This window comes from Bos mutus, chromosome 2 (assembly GCF_027580195.1).
Source record: "Bos mutus isolate GX-2022 chromosome 2, NWIPB_WYAK_1.1, whole genome shotgun sequence".
NCBI classification, from domain to species: Eukaryota; Metazoa; Chordata; class Mammalia; order Artiodactyla; family Bovidae; genus Bos; species Bos mutus.
Genome location: NC_091618.1, coordinates 111,683,247 through 111,699,493, shown reverse-complemented (window position 1 = coordinate 111,699,493; position 16,247 = coordinate 111,683,247). Strand labels below are relative to the sequence as shown.

The 16,247-nt window shown below is 47.3% G+C and overlaps 1 long non-coding RNA gene across 2 annotated transcripts in view; it reads right to left on the bottom strand.

Annotated features, from left to right (window-relative positions):
* LOC138990384 (uncharacterized) overlaps nucleotides 1-14,395 on the bottom strand; it is a 102,829-nt gene extending 88,434 nt beyond the window's left edge. For both annotated transcript variants that reach the window (XR_011466448.1, XR_011466447.1), the window contains exons 1-2: nucleotides 14,312-14,395; nucleotides 11,387-11,538 (exon numbers count right to left, since the gene is read on the bottom strand). This is a non-coding gene — a long non-coding RNA (uncharacterized lncRNA). The remainder of the gene's footprint in view (nucleotides 1-11,386; nucleotides 11,539-14,311) is intronic.
* Nucleotides 14,396-16,247: the final 1,852 nt, after the last annotated feature.

Here is a 16,247-nt window from a genome sequence, read left to right as displayed (position 1 = left end):
CAGCACCAGTTCCTCCAATGAAAGACTGATTTCCTTTAGGATTGACTAGTTTGATCTCCCTGCAATCCAAGCGATTCTCAAGAGTCTTCTCCAACACCACAGATCAAAAGCATCAATTCTTTGGTGCTCAGCCTTCTTTATGGTCCAATGCTCACATCCATACATGACTACTGGAAAAACCATAGCCTTGACTAGATGGGCCTTTGTTGGCAAAGTAATCTCTGCTTTTTAATATTCTGTCTAGGTTGGTCATAACTTTTCTTCCAAGGAGTAAGCGTCTTTTAATTTCATGGTTGCAGTCACCATCTGCAGTGATTTTGGAGCCCAAGAAAATAAAGTCTTCACTGTTTCCATTGTTTCCCCATCTATTTGTCAAGAAGTGATGGGACCAGATGCCATGATCTTGGTATTTTGAATGTTGAGTTTTAAGCCAGCTTTTTCACTCTCCTCTTTCACCTTCATCAAGAGGCTCTTTAGTTCCTCTTTACTTTCTGCCATAAGGGTGGTATCATCTGCATTTCTGAGATTATTTATATTTCTTCCAGCAATCTTGATTCCAATTTACTGAATACTTATTCAGTACCTTTACCTGGGTGTCCTTTTAATCTTCACAATGACCTTATGAAGTAGGTAATATTTGTCTCCCTTTTATGCGTGAAGAAATTGAACTTAGACAGGGTAACTGTAATTGCCTGGGATTACACAGCTTTGCGGAGAAGGCAATGGCAACCCACTCCAGTACTCTTGCCTGGAAAATCCCATGGACGGAGGAGCCTGATAGGCTGAAGTCCATGAGGTCGCTAAGAGTCGGACATGACTGAGCAACTTCACTTTCACTTTTCACTTTCATGCATTGGAGAAGGAAATGGCAACCCATTCCAGTGTTCTTGCCTGGACAATCCCAGGGATGGGGGAGCCTGGTGGGCTGCCGTCTATGGGGTCGCACAGAGTCTGACACGACTGAAGCGACTTAGCAGCAGTAGCAGCAGCAGCACACAGCTTTGGGAGAATCTGACCAAGTAGCTGTGCCTCACAATGTTGTACTGTTTGTTAATTCAGCAAGTCTATGGCCCTCAGGCCCTCCTGAAGTTATACTTAAACAGAAGAGCCATGACTTAGAAAATGAAGTGTTGACTTCTGAGTTTTGTTTTTTATCAAGAGATATTTTAACCAGCTTGGGACAATGAAGAGCAAAATGATTTCCAATGCCTTAACTTCTCTCTCCTAATAAATTAGCCAAAACATATTAACCAAGGAGAATTGGCTATCCAGATGAATTCCTGGTTATTATTACACACTGCAGCTTAAATGAAAATTGCCCTTTTGGGCTCACATGAACAGCACAGCACTTGGCACACACAGGCGCCCAGCAGGGAAAATCCACCTATGGGTGTGTTGCACAGGGATGTTCACAATGCAGGGGCCAGCTGTCCGGGGAGCAGCCCAGGGAGCCCCACCCCTATTTCTCCTGGCACATCTCTGCTGGCCAGCGTGCTCCTGCCAAGGGCACTTCTACTATCAGGGCTGCCTCTGGGATTTGGAGTTGACAGAAGCCTCTGGAGCATTTTTTAAAATTTAAAATTGCTCAACTTTGCTGAGCGGGTGAAGAGTGAAATAAAGACTGCTTCACCACCTGGGTAAGTGCCAACTCCTTCCTTAAGGTAACCCGGGCAACCTGACCTCCACTCTCAGGGGTGAGGCAAGCAGAGTGCATTGCCATAACAAGGGAAATGACAGGAAAGGCTGTGCTGGGCTTTGATTACCTGCAGTGGTGTGATTACGGTACCTTTGATGTTGATAATCCGCCCACGGCCCTTCATCTCAGCGCCTGTCCTTGGAAGTTTGGACTCAGGCAAACCAGGGTAATCACCTTCAGCTCCAGATTGTGCCGGGGGGCCAGACTGCATCGAGTCTTGGGGAGCAGCGAGTCCAGGCGGCTGCAGCTGCATTTCCCCCCAGGGCCAGGAAAGGTTCTAATTCAAAAACAAATGTATTTATCACTCCCAACCGCTCCACAGGGCAGGGCATCCTGCCTCTGGGTGGAGTGTCAGTATGCAGTGGGAACAGTGGCAGGCGGCCAGCGGAAATTTCACATTTCACCAAGGTTCCTGCCACTCTGCAGTGGTCCTGCAGACCCAGCATCACCCAGTGGAGAGAGTCCAGCCTCCCAGCCAGCCCTGGAGACACAGGCACCAGGCCAGAGCCAGGCCCTCAAACTGCCAGCCAGCCAACCCCTGCCACTGGAGGCCGAGCCCTGAGACTCAGCCATCCCCACCTGGTGACTAAGGTTCTTTCTAAGCCAGGAGTGTGGGCCAAGGGGGAAATCCACCAGGAGCAGGCAAGGGGCGGTCTGTCTGGATCCCCACGACATACGTGTGTGAGCACCCTGTGTAAGAAGCCCGAGGCTTCTTCTGCTTTAAGACAAGGTTGCCTTTAGCTGGGGGGCCGTCAGGCCACCTGGACATCGTCCAGAGAGAAAGAAAGGAACTGCAGACAGCTGCAGTTCTCCAGTGTGCCGGCCTCCAGGCTGCTGCCCGGTCCAGACTCCGCCAATCCAGGTTTTACCACTGCTGGTGATCTTTCCACCACAGACTAGAGTTTCTCTCTCTCCAACTGGACACTCTCCTGGAAGAAGTGCACACCCTCTGTGCCATACCTGGTTCTTCCTGGACCCACCTGTCCCTTCTCAACATTCTCTCCTTCAGATGCCTCACTCACCAGCCCCCACTCCGTGAGCAGGCCATGCACTTTCATAGCCCCCCAAATAGCCTTTAACTTGCTGCTCATGTTCAGGCCAGCTCCAATGTCATCTCCTAGGTGGGGGCTCTCCTACATTTTCTACCCACATCCACACAGAACTCGAATGCCTGCCTCCCTTCATAGTCCTTCATAGCTGTATGTACCTACCCCTAGTGTAACAGTGAACCACATTGGAGCTGATTCACTGATTACAAGTCCACCCCTCTGATTATGAGCTCAATCCAAGTAAGGGCTCCTTTTGCATTCATCTTTTCTCTGTGAGTGATTAGTACAGCTCCTGGCACATAGTAGGTGCCAGTAAGTGGAAAGAATGAATGAGCAGATGTCCAAAATCATCCTTTTTCCTTGGAGAATCTTTTTACTTAGGAGGATATAATCCAATTCTGAACCATCTAGGGGCCAAGGGACATTTATGTGTGGAAAACTGGACAAATTCTGCCTTTCCTCCAAGCCTAGAGAAAGCCCAAGGCAAAGAAAGCAACGTGCAAACTAACCACTTCATGATAAGTGTACTCTCAGATGCTAACAATTTTACTGCCTGTTAAAAGCAAAGCAGAGGATGAGGTGGTTGGATGGTATCACCAACTTGAGGGACATGAGTTTGAGCAAGCTCCTGGAGTTGGTGATGGACAGGGAAGCCTGGCGTGCTGCAGTCCATGGGGTTGCAAAGGGTCGGACAGGACTGAGCGACTGAACTGAACTGAAGAGCAAAGCCAAGCCACACACAGAAGTGAAACTTCCTGAACATCCCCCACCAAGCATTAGTTGACTGCCCTGCTGGAATTTTGATGACAATACTAGGCATCTGGGTAAAGGCGCACTGTGCAAGAACAGGGGATTCTGACGATGCTTTTAGGTATAAATCTTCTGCCTTTCACTTCTGCAGGCATGGCATCCTGACAGAAGGGGAAATGGTACAGTGTCCTTGGTTTATGAGCTGAGCTGTTTCATTCTTACAAAATTCTGAACTCTCTGTGTCAGAACTGTCAGTCTCTTAAGATTCTTTTGCTTTAAAAAGGATTATCATTATTATTATTCTTATTAAGATAGTTGTTGAGACTCACCTCCTCTAAAAACAAAACAGTCTAAAATCTGAAGCAAATATTCCAACTTTACCAAAGATAAAATTTATAATTTCAATATTCTGATCAAGGTCTAATTAAACAGAACAAATAAGCTAATGTATGTACTGGGCATTACACAGACAAAGCCTTTTCATATATGTAATCTCATTGATAAGAGTTATTTTAACTCATCAGTCCCACGCTTGGCAAATGGGCAAAAATTTAAGTACTTTCTCCTAACCACCAATATTGCTGAGGGTCTCCCCTCACTCCAGTGCTCACCACAGCTGGAAAGGAAATCAAATACCTTTTCATCTCTAACACCTCCAGTCCCATTTCCAGGACAAGGAAGTCATAGCTCTACAGTACAGAAAGAAGCAGAGTGCCCCCTCCCCACATCCTGATCCACCCTCTCTCTTCAGCCTGTCTCTCTCCATTCCCCACCCGCACTCAGCCTTGCTGAACCACTCACAGTTCCAGGAATGCACCACACCCATCACCTCCCACAGCCCTCACCATCTCCACACCTCACTCCTACTCAGCTTCTGAGTCTTAATTAGATAGCACCTCCTCCTGGAAGCCTTCTGCTAGCTCCCAAGGCTGAATAAGGGCTCTTTCAGTCTGTTCCTAGCTCACCCTGTCCCTCTCCTTATCCCAACACTAATCATATTACCTTATGATCATCAATTACTTGTTTTTCTCGTCCTCTAGAGAACATTGTCCAATAGTCATAATGCCAGCTATACACGTAATGAAAATTTTCTAGCAGCCTCATTAAAAAAATAAAAATAGGTGAAAATAATTTAATAACACATTTTATTTAACCTAATATATCAAAAATAATATGATTTTCACATGTAGCAAGTATAAAACAATAGTTGAGATATTTTATAGGCACTTCTTTTCTTACAAAGCTTTGCCGACTGGTGTGTATTTTACAGCACATCTCCATTTGGGCATTTCAAGTGCTCGATAGCCACCTGAGGCTGGTGGCTACCACACGGGACAGTGGGGGTCTAACTTAAACTCCTGGGAGGCAGGCCAGAGTCTCAACCCCTCACACTCTTAATGTCTTGCACCGTGCTCAGCACACGGTCAGCAATGTGATGTCCTCATCCATTCGGGCTGCTCCAATAGAAATTCCACAGACTGGTGGTTTAAACAACAAATATTTATTTCTCAGACTTCTGGAAGCTGAGAAGTCTAAGATCAAGACACCGGCAGATTCAGTGTCTGGTGACAACCTGATTCCTGGTTCATAGCTGGCCATTCCTGATTCAAAGTTGGCCATCTTTTTACTGTATCCTCACACGGCAGAAGGGATAAAGAAGTTCTCTGGGGTATCTTTTATCCAATTCAGGAGGGCTCTACCCTCATGACCTAATTACCTCCCCAAAAGTTCCACCTCCTGATACCATCACATTGGGGGATAGGGTTTAACATATGAATTCTCAGGGACACAAACATTCCATTGATCACAGTGAACAGTGTCTGTGAATGACTTCATCCCCCAAGAAGGGAGGCTGGTTGTATGAGTGCCTCCCTGTGGCCCAGAGCAACAGGTGTCTATAATATAAGGTGCAAGTTAGCACGTGGTTGGTTTAGTTGCTAAGTCGTGTCTGACTCTTGCGACCCCATGGACTGGGAACCTACCAGGCTTCTCTGTCAATGGGATTCTCCAGGCTAGAATACTGGAGTGGGTTGCCAGTTCCTTCTCCAGGGGATCTTCCCAACCCAGGAATCAAACCCAGGTCTCCTGCATTGCAGGAAGATTCTTTACCAGCTCAGCCACAAGGGAAGCCCTAGCACATGGGGGCTTAGTCAAAATTCTGTTCTGGTGAAACTCCCCTAATAAAAGAAAAGCGGCCAGATTATGGGCTGATCACATCAAGTTTCAAGCCTTACTCAAATGACAGAAATACAGGTTCAACAAAGCAAACTAATCAGCCCCTTGGAATTTAGGGCAATATAATTTAACCTTCTTGTAGGATTGAAACCAAAATGGAAACACAGCATCTCCAGGAGACTTCCTTGAAATGGCTCAGCCAGAAACATTGTCTGCCATGGGAGCAGGAGACAGGAAAGAAGCCCGAGGCTGAGGAGGATGGACAAGTGTGAAATCATCTGGGTCCTACCCACTCTTTGTTTCCAGATTCCTAGAGTTTTTATCCTAAAAGCTGATACTTTTAAAAGTGCTTTTTGGAAACAGCAAAGCACTGGTGCCAGGAAAAACAATGACATCAGCCCCAAACCCTAGAGAAGCAGCCTTTAGGAAGACCTCAAGGATGCGTGAGGAGGTGACACTGCCCAGCTGAGGATGTGTGGTCTGTCTCTGCTCTGCCCACACAGATAGTTCTAGATTCCTGAATACACGCATGCCAGGGGCTTCCCAGGTGGCGCTACTGGTAAAGAACCCGCCTGCCAATGCGGGAGAACTAAGAGACTCTGGTTCAGTCCCTGGGTTGGGAAGATCCCCCCTGGAGGAGGAAATGGCAACCCACTCCAGCATTCTTGCCTGGAAAATCCCATGGACAGAGAAGCCTGGCGGACTATAGTCCATGGGGTCACAAGGAGTCAGACATGACTAGACTTAGCTCAGGACTCCTGACACAACAGCTGCTAAACCCGCAGTTCTTAAATTGGGCGGGCAAGATTAGAATCCTTTCAGTTCAGTTTGGTTCAGTTCAGTCACTCAGTCGTGTCTGACTCTTTGCGACCCCATGAATCGCAGCACGCCAGGCCTCCCTGTCCATCACCAACTCCTGGAGTTCACTCAGACTCACATCCATCGAGTCAGTGATGCCATCCAGCCATCTCATCCTCTGTCGTCCCCTTCTCCTGCCCCCAATCCCTCCCAGCATCAGGGTCTTTTCCAGTGAGTCAGCTCTTCGCATGAGGTGGCCGAAGTACTGGAGTTTCAGCTTTAGCATCAGTCCTTCCAATGAACACCCAGAACTGATCTCCTTTAGAATGGACTGGTTGGATCTCCTTGCAGTCCAAGGGACTCTCAAGAGTCTTCTCCAACACCACAGTTCAAAAGCATCAATTCTTCAGCGCTCAGCCTTCTTCACAGTCCAACTCGCACATCCATACATGACCACTGGAAAAACCATAGCCTTGACTAGACGGACCTTTGTTGGCAAAGCAACGTCTCTGCTTTTCGGTATGCTATCTAGGTTGGTCATAACTTTCCTTCCAAGGAGTAAGCATCTTTTAATTTCATGGCTGCAGTCACCATCTGCAGTGATTTTGGAGCCCAAAAAAATAAAGTCTGACACTGTTTCCACTGTTTCCCCATCTATTTCCCATGAAGTGATGGGACCGGATGCCATGATCTTTGTTTTCTGAATGTTGAGCTTTAAGCCAACTTTTTCACTCTCCACTTTCACTTTCATCAAGAGGCTTTTGAGTTCCTCTTCACTTTCTGCCATAAGGGTGGTGTCATCTGCATATCCGGCATTATTGATATTTCTCCCGGCAATCTTGATTCCAGCTTGTGCTTCTTTCAGCCCAGCGTTTCTCATGATGTACTCTGCATAGAAGTTAAATAAGCAGGGTGACAATATACAGCCTTGACATACTCCTTTTCCTATTTGGAACCAGTCTGTTGTTCCATGTCCAGTTCTAACTGTTGCTTCCTGACCTGCATACAAATTTCTCAAGAGGCAGATCAGGTGATCTGGGATTCCCATCTCTTTCAGAATTTTCCACAGTTTATTGTGATCCACACAGTCAAAGGCTTTGGCATAGTCAATAAAGCAGAAATAGATGTTTTTCTGGAACTCTCTTGTTTTTCCATGATCCAGCGGATGTTGGCAATTTGATTTCTGGTTCTTCTGCCTTTTCTAAAACCAGCTTGAACAACTGGAATTTCACGGTTCACGTATTGCTGAAGCCTGGCTTGGAGAATTTTGAGCATTACTTTACTAGCGTGTGAGATGAGTGCAATTGTGCGGTAGTTTGAGCATTCTTTGGCATTGCCTTTCTTTGGGATTGGAATGAAAACTGACCTTTTCCAGTCCTGTGGCCACTGCTGAGTTTTCCAAATTTGCTGGCATATTGAGTGCAGCACTTTCACAGCATCATCTTTCAGAATTTGAAATAGCTCAACTGGAATTCCATCACCTCCACTAGCTGTGTTCATAGTGATGCTTTCTAAGGCCCATTTGACTTCACATTCCAGGATGTCTGGCTCTAGGTCAGTGATCACACCATCGTGATTATCTGGGTCGTGAAGATCTTTTTTGTACAGTTCTTCTGTGTATTCTTGCCATCTCTTCTTAATATCTTCTGCTTCTGTTAGGTCCATACCATTCCTGTTAGGTCCATCAAGCCCAAAGAAAGAGTGAAAGATATCTTTGCATGAAATGTTCCCTTGTTATCTCTAATTTTCTTGAAGAGATCTCTAGTCTTTCCCATTCTGTTGTTTTCCTCTATTTATTTGCATTGATCGCTGAGGAAGGCTTTCTTATCTCTTCTTGTTATTCTTTGGAATCCTTTAGGGGACTGGTTAAATAACCAGATTGCTGGCTGTCACCCTTCAGAGAGTTTCATTCAGTTGTTCTGTATTGGGTCCCAGGAAATACGCATTCTTACCAAGTACCTTAGGAAATTCTGATTGGGAGTTCCACACTTTGAGAAAAACAACCCTGAATAATCAATTCACTTTTCTCTCACCTCTCTTTTCTAAACACCCTGAAAGTTGTACCTTCTAGGAGACAAGAATAGCCATGTGGTTCCCACACTACCTAACAGCTCCCAGCTGAGAAGGCAAGAGGGCATTGAGATCCAGGTGCCTGGCATGGGGCTGTGCCCACCCAAAGGAACAAGCACTCTTTCTTTGGATAGCGTGCATGCCAAGTTACTTCAGTCGCATCTGATTCTTTGCGACCCCAAGAACTGTAGCCCGCCAGGCTCCTCTGTACGTGGGATTCTCCAAGCAAGAATACTGGAGTGGAGTATTTCCTTCTTCAGGGAATCTTCCTGACCCAGGGATCAAAACCACTTCTCATATCTCCTGCACTGGCAGGCAGGTTCTTTACCACTAGTGCCACCTGAGAAGCCCTTCTTTGGACAGAGTGAAGTGAAGTGAAGTCACTCAGTCGTGCCTGACTCTTTGCAACCCCATGAATAGTAGCCTGCACCAAGCTCCTTCATCCATGGGATTTTCAAGGCAAGAGTACTGGAGTGGGTTGCCATTTCCTTCTCCAGGAAATCTTCCCAACCCAGGGATCGAACCCAGGTCTCTCACATTGTAGACAGATGTTTTACTGTCTGAGCCACCAGGGAAGTCCTCTTTGGATAGAGGCATCTCCAAATGCAAGCCCTCTGCCCTAGAGTGCAGCTGGGTCAGCCCAGAGTGGGTATATTTTCTCCTGATTTGTGGCAAAAATACAATATAGGCTAGTGGCAGCTCCAAATCTGTTGTCCAATGTCTTGGACACTGCATCTTCCTCAGACCCCAACAGCTAACAACCTCAACCTGTCATTGCTCTTGAAGGTGGAAACCAGAAGTGGGATTGACAGCTCATCACTTTCCTTGTGCATCACTAGCCAGCCAACAGCAGCGAGGTCCTTCCTGGGCCCTGAGGATGCTGCGGCAGTGTCAGGCCGGGCAGTGGGTCAGCACCTCCCTGAGCGATCCCCACCAGCGTCTCTGCATGAATGAGGACTGCACTATCGCCTCACTGTGTCTCTCTCCTGGAAGGGCTCTGCCTCACTGATTTCATCTGCAGATGACAGATTTCTCCTGGGCTTGGTGGTTACTAAATAGGAATGACGGCTCTGTGCGAATGGCTCCTGTACACATATCCAGGTTACCTGGCTTTCCAAGGGAGCGGGCTGCTGAATGGGATGGACGCCCAAGTGACCGACTATATTTCTACAAATTCTCTTTTCACTCTTCAATTCTCCCCCAACTTTTAAAATTTTCTGAACTGGATGAATACTTTATGACACCCTATGCCTGTCAAGGCAGACAAAGAGCAGGTCACTGGACGTGCTGTGAATCTCAGATGCAACCTTGGGTGAAGTGAAAGAGGACTCCCTCCAGCTGCTAACAGTGAAGAAATGCAATCTGGGCTGGGCTGGGAACTCTAGCTCTGCTACAACCTGGCTAATCACTACTGGGCAAAGGACAGGTAAGCATTTGCAGCCTAGAGAGAAAAGACATCTGAAAATGACTGAAGAGTTTAGTAAAAAGACAGCTGGAATCTGAACCTACCTCTTTTTGTTCAGGGGACAGTTATGCGTTGCCTCTTCCCATCATGTCACAAGCATTGATTGTCCAAGGTCCAGGGAGACCCAGGTCCCTCAAAGAGCTCACTCACAGAAGAGAGGGTGGTGTAGGTATAAACACATACTTACAAGAAAATGTGGTGGATAGCAAGAAAGAGAGAGGCACCACCAAGCACTGTGGGCGCCCAAGAAAGAAGGCGCCAGAGGGTGTCAACAGTGCCCTGAGTGGAGCATGGGGAAGAGCCAAGAGAGGAGCACGTGCAAAGGCCAAGGTGCACTGAGCTCACATCGCCAGGTAAGACAACGCATGGCCATGCCTGCCCGCTGAAGTGCAGGGTGAAGGAAGGGAGTGGCTGGGGACAAGACGAGCAGGCCACTGAGGCTGGTCGCGCCTCTGCATTATGTGCTAAAGGATCTGGAATTTCTCCGGGAGGATTCCTTGAAGGTTTTCATTTTTGCTTTCTAAGCAAGGAAGTAACTAAGATCAAACCAATGTTCTTTGCTTTCTTACTTGCTCATTTAAATGAACTAGTTTTAAAAAGTAATTTGTGCACATGTCAGCAAAATTCAAACTCTTCCAAGAGCCGTACAGAAGGCAAACCTCCTTTCTACCCACTACCACCAAACTCTGAGTCTTCATAACCCATGAGCAACCTCTCTCTCTAGTTCTGTGTATATCTTATATAGAAATATCATACACAAGTATATTCATAAAGGATTAGAGGGTATTGTTGGCACAAATCCACTCAGCCCAGGGGACGAGTCCACTACACACTTGCCTGCCAAGTTGCTGCCTTGCATGGGCTGGATATACCAGAGGGGGCATCTATTCCTAACTTGTTAGGAATAGGCACTCACATAGGCACTCACTCATTCTTACATCTTTTATTTATGTAGAAGGAACCGTATTCTATATTCATTGTGTAATATCTTCCTTTTGGTATTTTGGCCACCTGATGCTAACAGCTGACTCACTGGAAAAGTCCCTGATGCTGGGAAAGATTGAGGGCAGAAGGAGAAGAGGGTGTCAGAGGATGAGATGGCTGGATGGCATCACCAGTGCAACGGACATGAACTTGGGCAAACTCCGGGAGATGGTGAGGGACAGAGAGGCCTGGTGTGCTGCAGTCCATGTGGTCGCAAAGAGTCGGACATGACTGGGCCACTGAACAACAACACCCTCATTTACAGAGCACCACAGAGAGAAATCCACCTGGACAAAAGTAGGCTCTGAGCATTCTTTAGTGCCTAGCATCCTTATGGTAGCAAATGAATGCTTACCTCAAAGCAGCTGAAATAAGAACCGGAAGGCAAAGGGCACTCACCCAGCTTCAGCACATCACCAGCTGGACTTCAGTAGGCTCCATTCTCCAGCCACACTTCCTTGGCTTAGCTCCTGCCTCAGGATCTGGCTTCAGGTCTTGTGGGAGCTCCAGGCTTTCCCCCAACTGCAGGTGCTCCAAGTCTCATATTCATCCTGATTGGATAAGATTTTGTTTTCCATGAAACAGTTCTGAGGCCAGGGAAACATGATGGACTGACTGGTTTCCACCAACTGGGTCTACCCCTAGAGATGGGACAGGGATCAACATCAAGCAATCATTAGAAGGGACAAAAGGGAATGGATTTTAGAATAAACCAGCAAATGGTCCTCACAAAGTCCATCATCCAGTTACCATCATTCATTTCGATAGCTCTTACCAATGGTTCTTCAACTTGTTTCTAGTATCTTGCCGTTGTAAGCAATGCCACAATTGACATCATCACACATATATCTTTGCATGTACAAGGGTATCTATAGAATAAATTCCTGGAAGAATTGAATCAAAGGGTGTCTGTTCTTATAACTCTGATAGACATGACCATATTGCCCCTCAAAGGGGCACCCATTCACACCCACAGCATCTCTGAGATGGCTCATTTCCACATATACTGGCCTGTGTGTTGTCTTTCTAAGCTTTCTTAGATCTGTACTTAACAAAGTTCAGTTTGACAACCGTGTGGTTAATGGATAGGAAGGGGAATAAGAGTGAGATAAGAAAAGCAGTTACATAATTACAGTAATAAAAAGAAGAGATGATAAGGACTTGAGCCATGAGAACTGCCAAGGGTGTTTGAAAATAGGAGCAGGATTAAGGTATGTGTCTTCCAGGACAATGTGGCAGTGGAAAATGTAACATTGTGCTGAAAATTTCACACGGAGAAGACTTTGTTTTGACAAAAAGAATATAGAAAAGAAGGAAAAAAGAAGTAAGGGAGGGAAAGAGGGAGGAAGGAGTAAGGGAAAGAATGGGAAGGGAAGGAAAGGAAAAGATTCTATTATTAAAACTTTTCCAGTTGGAAATAATAAATAAGCTAAGTACCAAAGACCTTATGTGCTTCCCTGGTGACTCACTGGTAAAGGACTTTCCTGTTAATGCCGGAGACGTGGGTTTGATCCCTGGGTTGGGAAGATCCCCTGGAGGAGGGCATGGGAACCCATTCCAGTATTCTTGCATAGAAAATCCATGAACAGAGGAGCCTGGCAGGCTACAGTTCATGGGCTCACAAAGAGTTTGACATGACTTAGTGACTAGCCAACAACAACCAAACACCTTAACACAGACTCTACATTGAGAATTTGGGTCAAACACACTCAGATCTCAAAAACAAACAAACCTAGAGACGGAATAATGTGTCATCAGAGAACACGTTAAATAACGCTCGAAAAGCACATTCTGTAAATGTTTAACAGTCTGCAGTGTGAGACAATATGACAATACTGGTCTCATTCAAGCAGAATAAAGCGCTGAATCCTAAGGACTGCTGTTCCACTCTAGAAAAACCTCTCCTCTCTGGGTCCGCCCCTTGGAGGTGGTAGACAGGAGAGCACTCAGCTGACACCCAGATCCTTTGTACACCGTAGGCCCTGCAGCAAACGCTGGCAGTGGTCTCAGGTCAACCCCTGACATCTTTCCCCGGCTTCAGAATGACTGTTAAAAAATTCTTGATTATGTTTAAAATCTTCTCATGAATATAACTGCATATGAATGCACTTTGCAACCAAGGCCCATAAAACCCTCTGTGTTGCTCACATGTCTCAGAATGGCTAAAATTATTTCTCCACTGGGTGCAGTGACAAGGGAAAAGAAGTATTTCTTAGTCCAAATCCCCTGACACTGTAGCTACCCACCCAGTCCTGCTTTTCTCACTGTCTGAACCAACCGTCCTGCGATCTTTCTTCCCTACAAAATTCCTGAAGGAGAAAACAAAAAGGAGAACATTTTTGAAATAGTTGCAAAGGTGGGGGAGAAGAAAGCAAACATATTTTTTGGAGGTTGAACGTGCCCATGGGAAAGAGGGTCAGATAGACAAGGTAGGGTGTGGTGAGGGGTTAGTCCTGGGTAGAACAGTCCAGGTCATATAGTGCTGTATCTGGTGAAAGTCCCTGGAGGAGGAACCAGGAAGTTTGCGGACCTGAACATCACAGCTAAAGCGGTTCACCAGGTGCTTCGAAGCCACATGAGCACCCACTGCGCCCCTCGGAGCAGGGCCACATGCTTGAACCCTGCCCAGCACTTGTATGCTCTACAGCCACCTGCTCTCCGCTCAGGGGGAACTCTCTCCAGCAAAAAGTCTCAGTCTACCTTGGTTTCTCTTATTTCCCAGTGTAGGCATATAATTGGTGCATCTTTGCCAGGATGCCAAGGAGCCCAGAGTCCAGAGAATTCCCTGAGCCCTCAAACCCACACTGGCCAGGCCCTTCAGTGTAGCCTGGAGCCCTGGGTACTGACTAAGCAGGAGCCAGTAGGCCCCTGGTAGGAAGGAAGATCTCTAGGCAGGGGAAGGTTTTTCCCTCAAAGCCCTTACTGCAGCCAGGTTGAAAAGCCAGGTCTGGAATGCCATGTCCCTGGCCCCACTCCCAGTCCCATCCCCTATTCCTGTCCGGCACTCTCTCAAGGATGCAAGGATGGGAAGCCCTGCCTCCTCCGTGATGCTCCCGCTTGACCCCCACCCACAAGAGGATCTCACTCAATCTCCAGTCAATCCCTGCTGTCCATAATCGTCACTGCAGGAACTGTCTGCTCAGCAAGAGTCCCCACTGGACACCCACAGGTCTCCCCGCAGCAGGCAGTGTGGTGCAGGGACGCACGGGAGACACTCGGCCATGGAATCAGGCCATGCTATTTTATCTCCCCACCATCCAATTCTGGAAAGAATCAGGTTTCTTGCAGCTGAGAGTCTAAAGGGTGATAAAATCCTCTACTTACTGTCAATCAAGTCACCTTGCAGGCCCCAAAGAGTCCTACTCTGACTGTGACTAAGTTTCACCTCGCAGGCCCACGGAGTTGCGCTCTGATGGTGAGTAAGTTCCTGCTTCCTCAGGGTCCCTCCCTCCTTCCTTCCACCCTCTGCCTCTGCCCGCCCGCCCCTCTGCCCCCACCACTAGCCTCCCCAGAGCCTGGAGCTAGGAAGCCTCTGGACCCTGCCCTTCATTCTGAAAAAAAAAAAAGCATGAATTCTTTTTCCAAATGGAGCCTTCCTTAGGTAAACTTCCCTCTTGCTACTATTAAAAACCTTGCATAGTATAATTCTGATGTATTTTTTGCTTTAAAAACCCCTTCCACCAAGGATAGGGCTGAGGTGCAATAAAGTGAGTGAAGAAACAGACGGTTTTGCCGTAAAAAAGCAAATTTCTTCCTCTGAGAAATTACTTTCGATGCCTGAAAGAGTTAATGGCATTCCCTAATGGCACCAGGTGTACCAGGAGGCGGCCCTCCGAGAGGTGGAGCCCACAGCTGGCCCCGAGTCCAGGCAGGGCAGGAACGTGGGTATAGCCTGTGCCCTCCTTGGCACTGCAGTGGGAGCCAATTTGTAGACAGCCACTTGAACTCCATCAGGGCCAATGAGCCCCTTGCCGAAATCATGTTTTCCCTTTCCTTACAAAGCTGTTTCCTCAGCGGGTTCAGGGAGGAAACCCCTGAGTAAACAGAGAGCAAGCCGCTGGCCCCAAGGTTTCTCCAGGGACGCAGCCCCAGGCGAAGCCCACTTTCAATCTTCCTGCCGGCCCTCAGCCCATCACAACTGTTGTCCCATAAAGTTGTTGCTTTCAACTCCATTTGCTTCAGAGTCTGAAGGGAAAGCTTACAGCAAGGTGGGGAAATCTCGAGGCAGACGTCTGCTGAAGGCCCTGAAGCCCTAGGCCCCTCCCTGCCAGAGGGCCCACCCTCACCCCACCCACGGCAGCAGAACAATGGCTCCAGTTAAGCCAGGGAACTCCACAGGCTTCCAAGTTGGCTGGTTTTCAGCATCTGTGTGGTTTGGGGGCCTCATCTTGTGTCTAGGGGTGGAGATGAGTCAGAAGTAGCCAATGTGAGACCACAGAGGCATGGATACAGTAGTTCTCCCCATTTTAGAGGTGGAAGCCTGAGGCTCAGAGGTCAATAGCTGAGGACTAACAAGATCAGAGGTCTAGTCCAAGGCTGTCCAGTTGGAAATCCCACATCTTAACCAGAACTCTTTATCCATCATGGGCTGGTACTGACTGGGGCCATGGCCACAAAGCAGGCTCACCATCTGGACAGGAAAGCCCTCGATGTACTGCCAAGCTCAAAGGCTGGCTCAAGAAATACGTGGGCTGACCTCAGGAGGGGCCCAAGGAAAGCAGGTTTTGGCAGTAGCAGAAGACTGTCCTTGGCCAGTATTATCGTTGCTATTTGGTCCAGAAACTCAAGAAACAGCAGATAATCTCCACCACTTACTTACTGGTCCAATCTTGAGCAATTTATCCAATCTCTGTGTGCCTCAATTTTCTCATCTGTAAAATGGGAATAATAAGAGCCCCGACCTCATATGGTGGTTGTGAGGATTAAGAGACTTAACGTGTGCAAAGCGCCTAGAACAATGCCTGGCACATGGCAAACACTGGATATTACTGATAGTATCATTGTCATCATACTCCTCTTCATCACCATCAGCATCACCATCATCTTGGTCTGATACCTCCCCCAACTTCTCTCCAGGCAGAATCAAGCACTCCTGCCCATTACTCCCACAGTCTTTAGTGACACCTTGATGACAGTCCTCATCACTTTGTATCAATGCCTCTAATCTGAGCAGGAATTTTGACTTTCCATCTCCGTATCTTCAGAGCCTTCTACAGTGTCTGGAACATAATGGATATACAGTAAACATGTGTCAGATGAA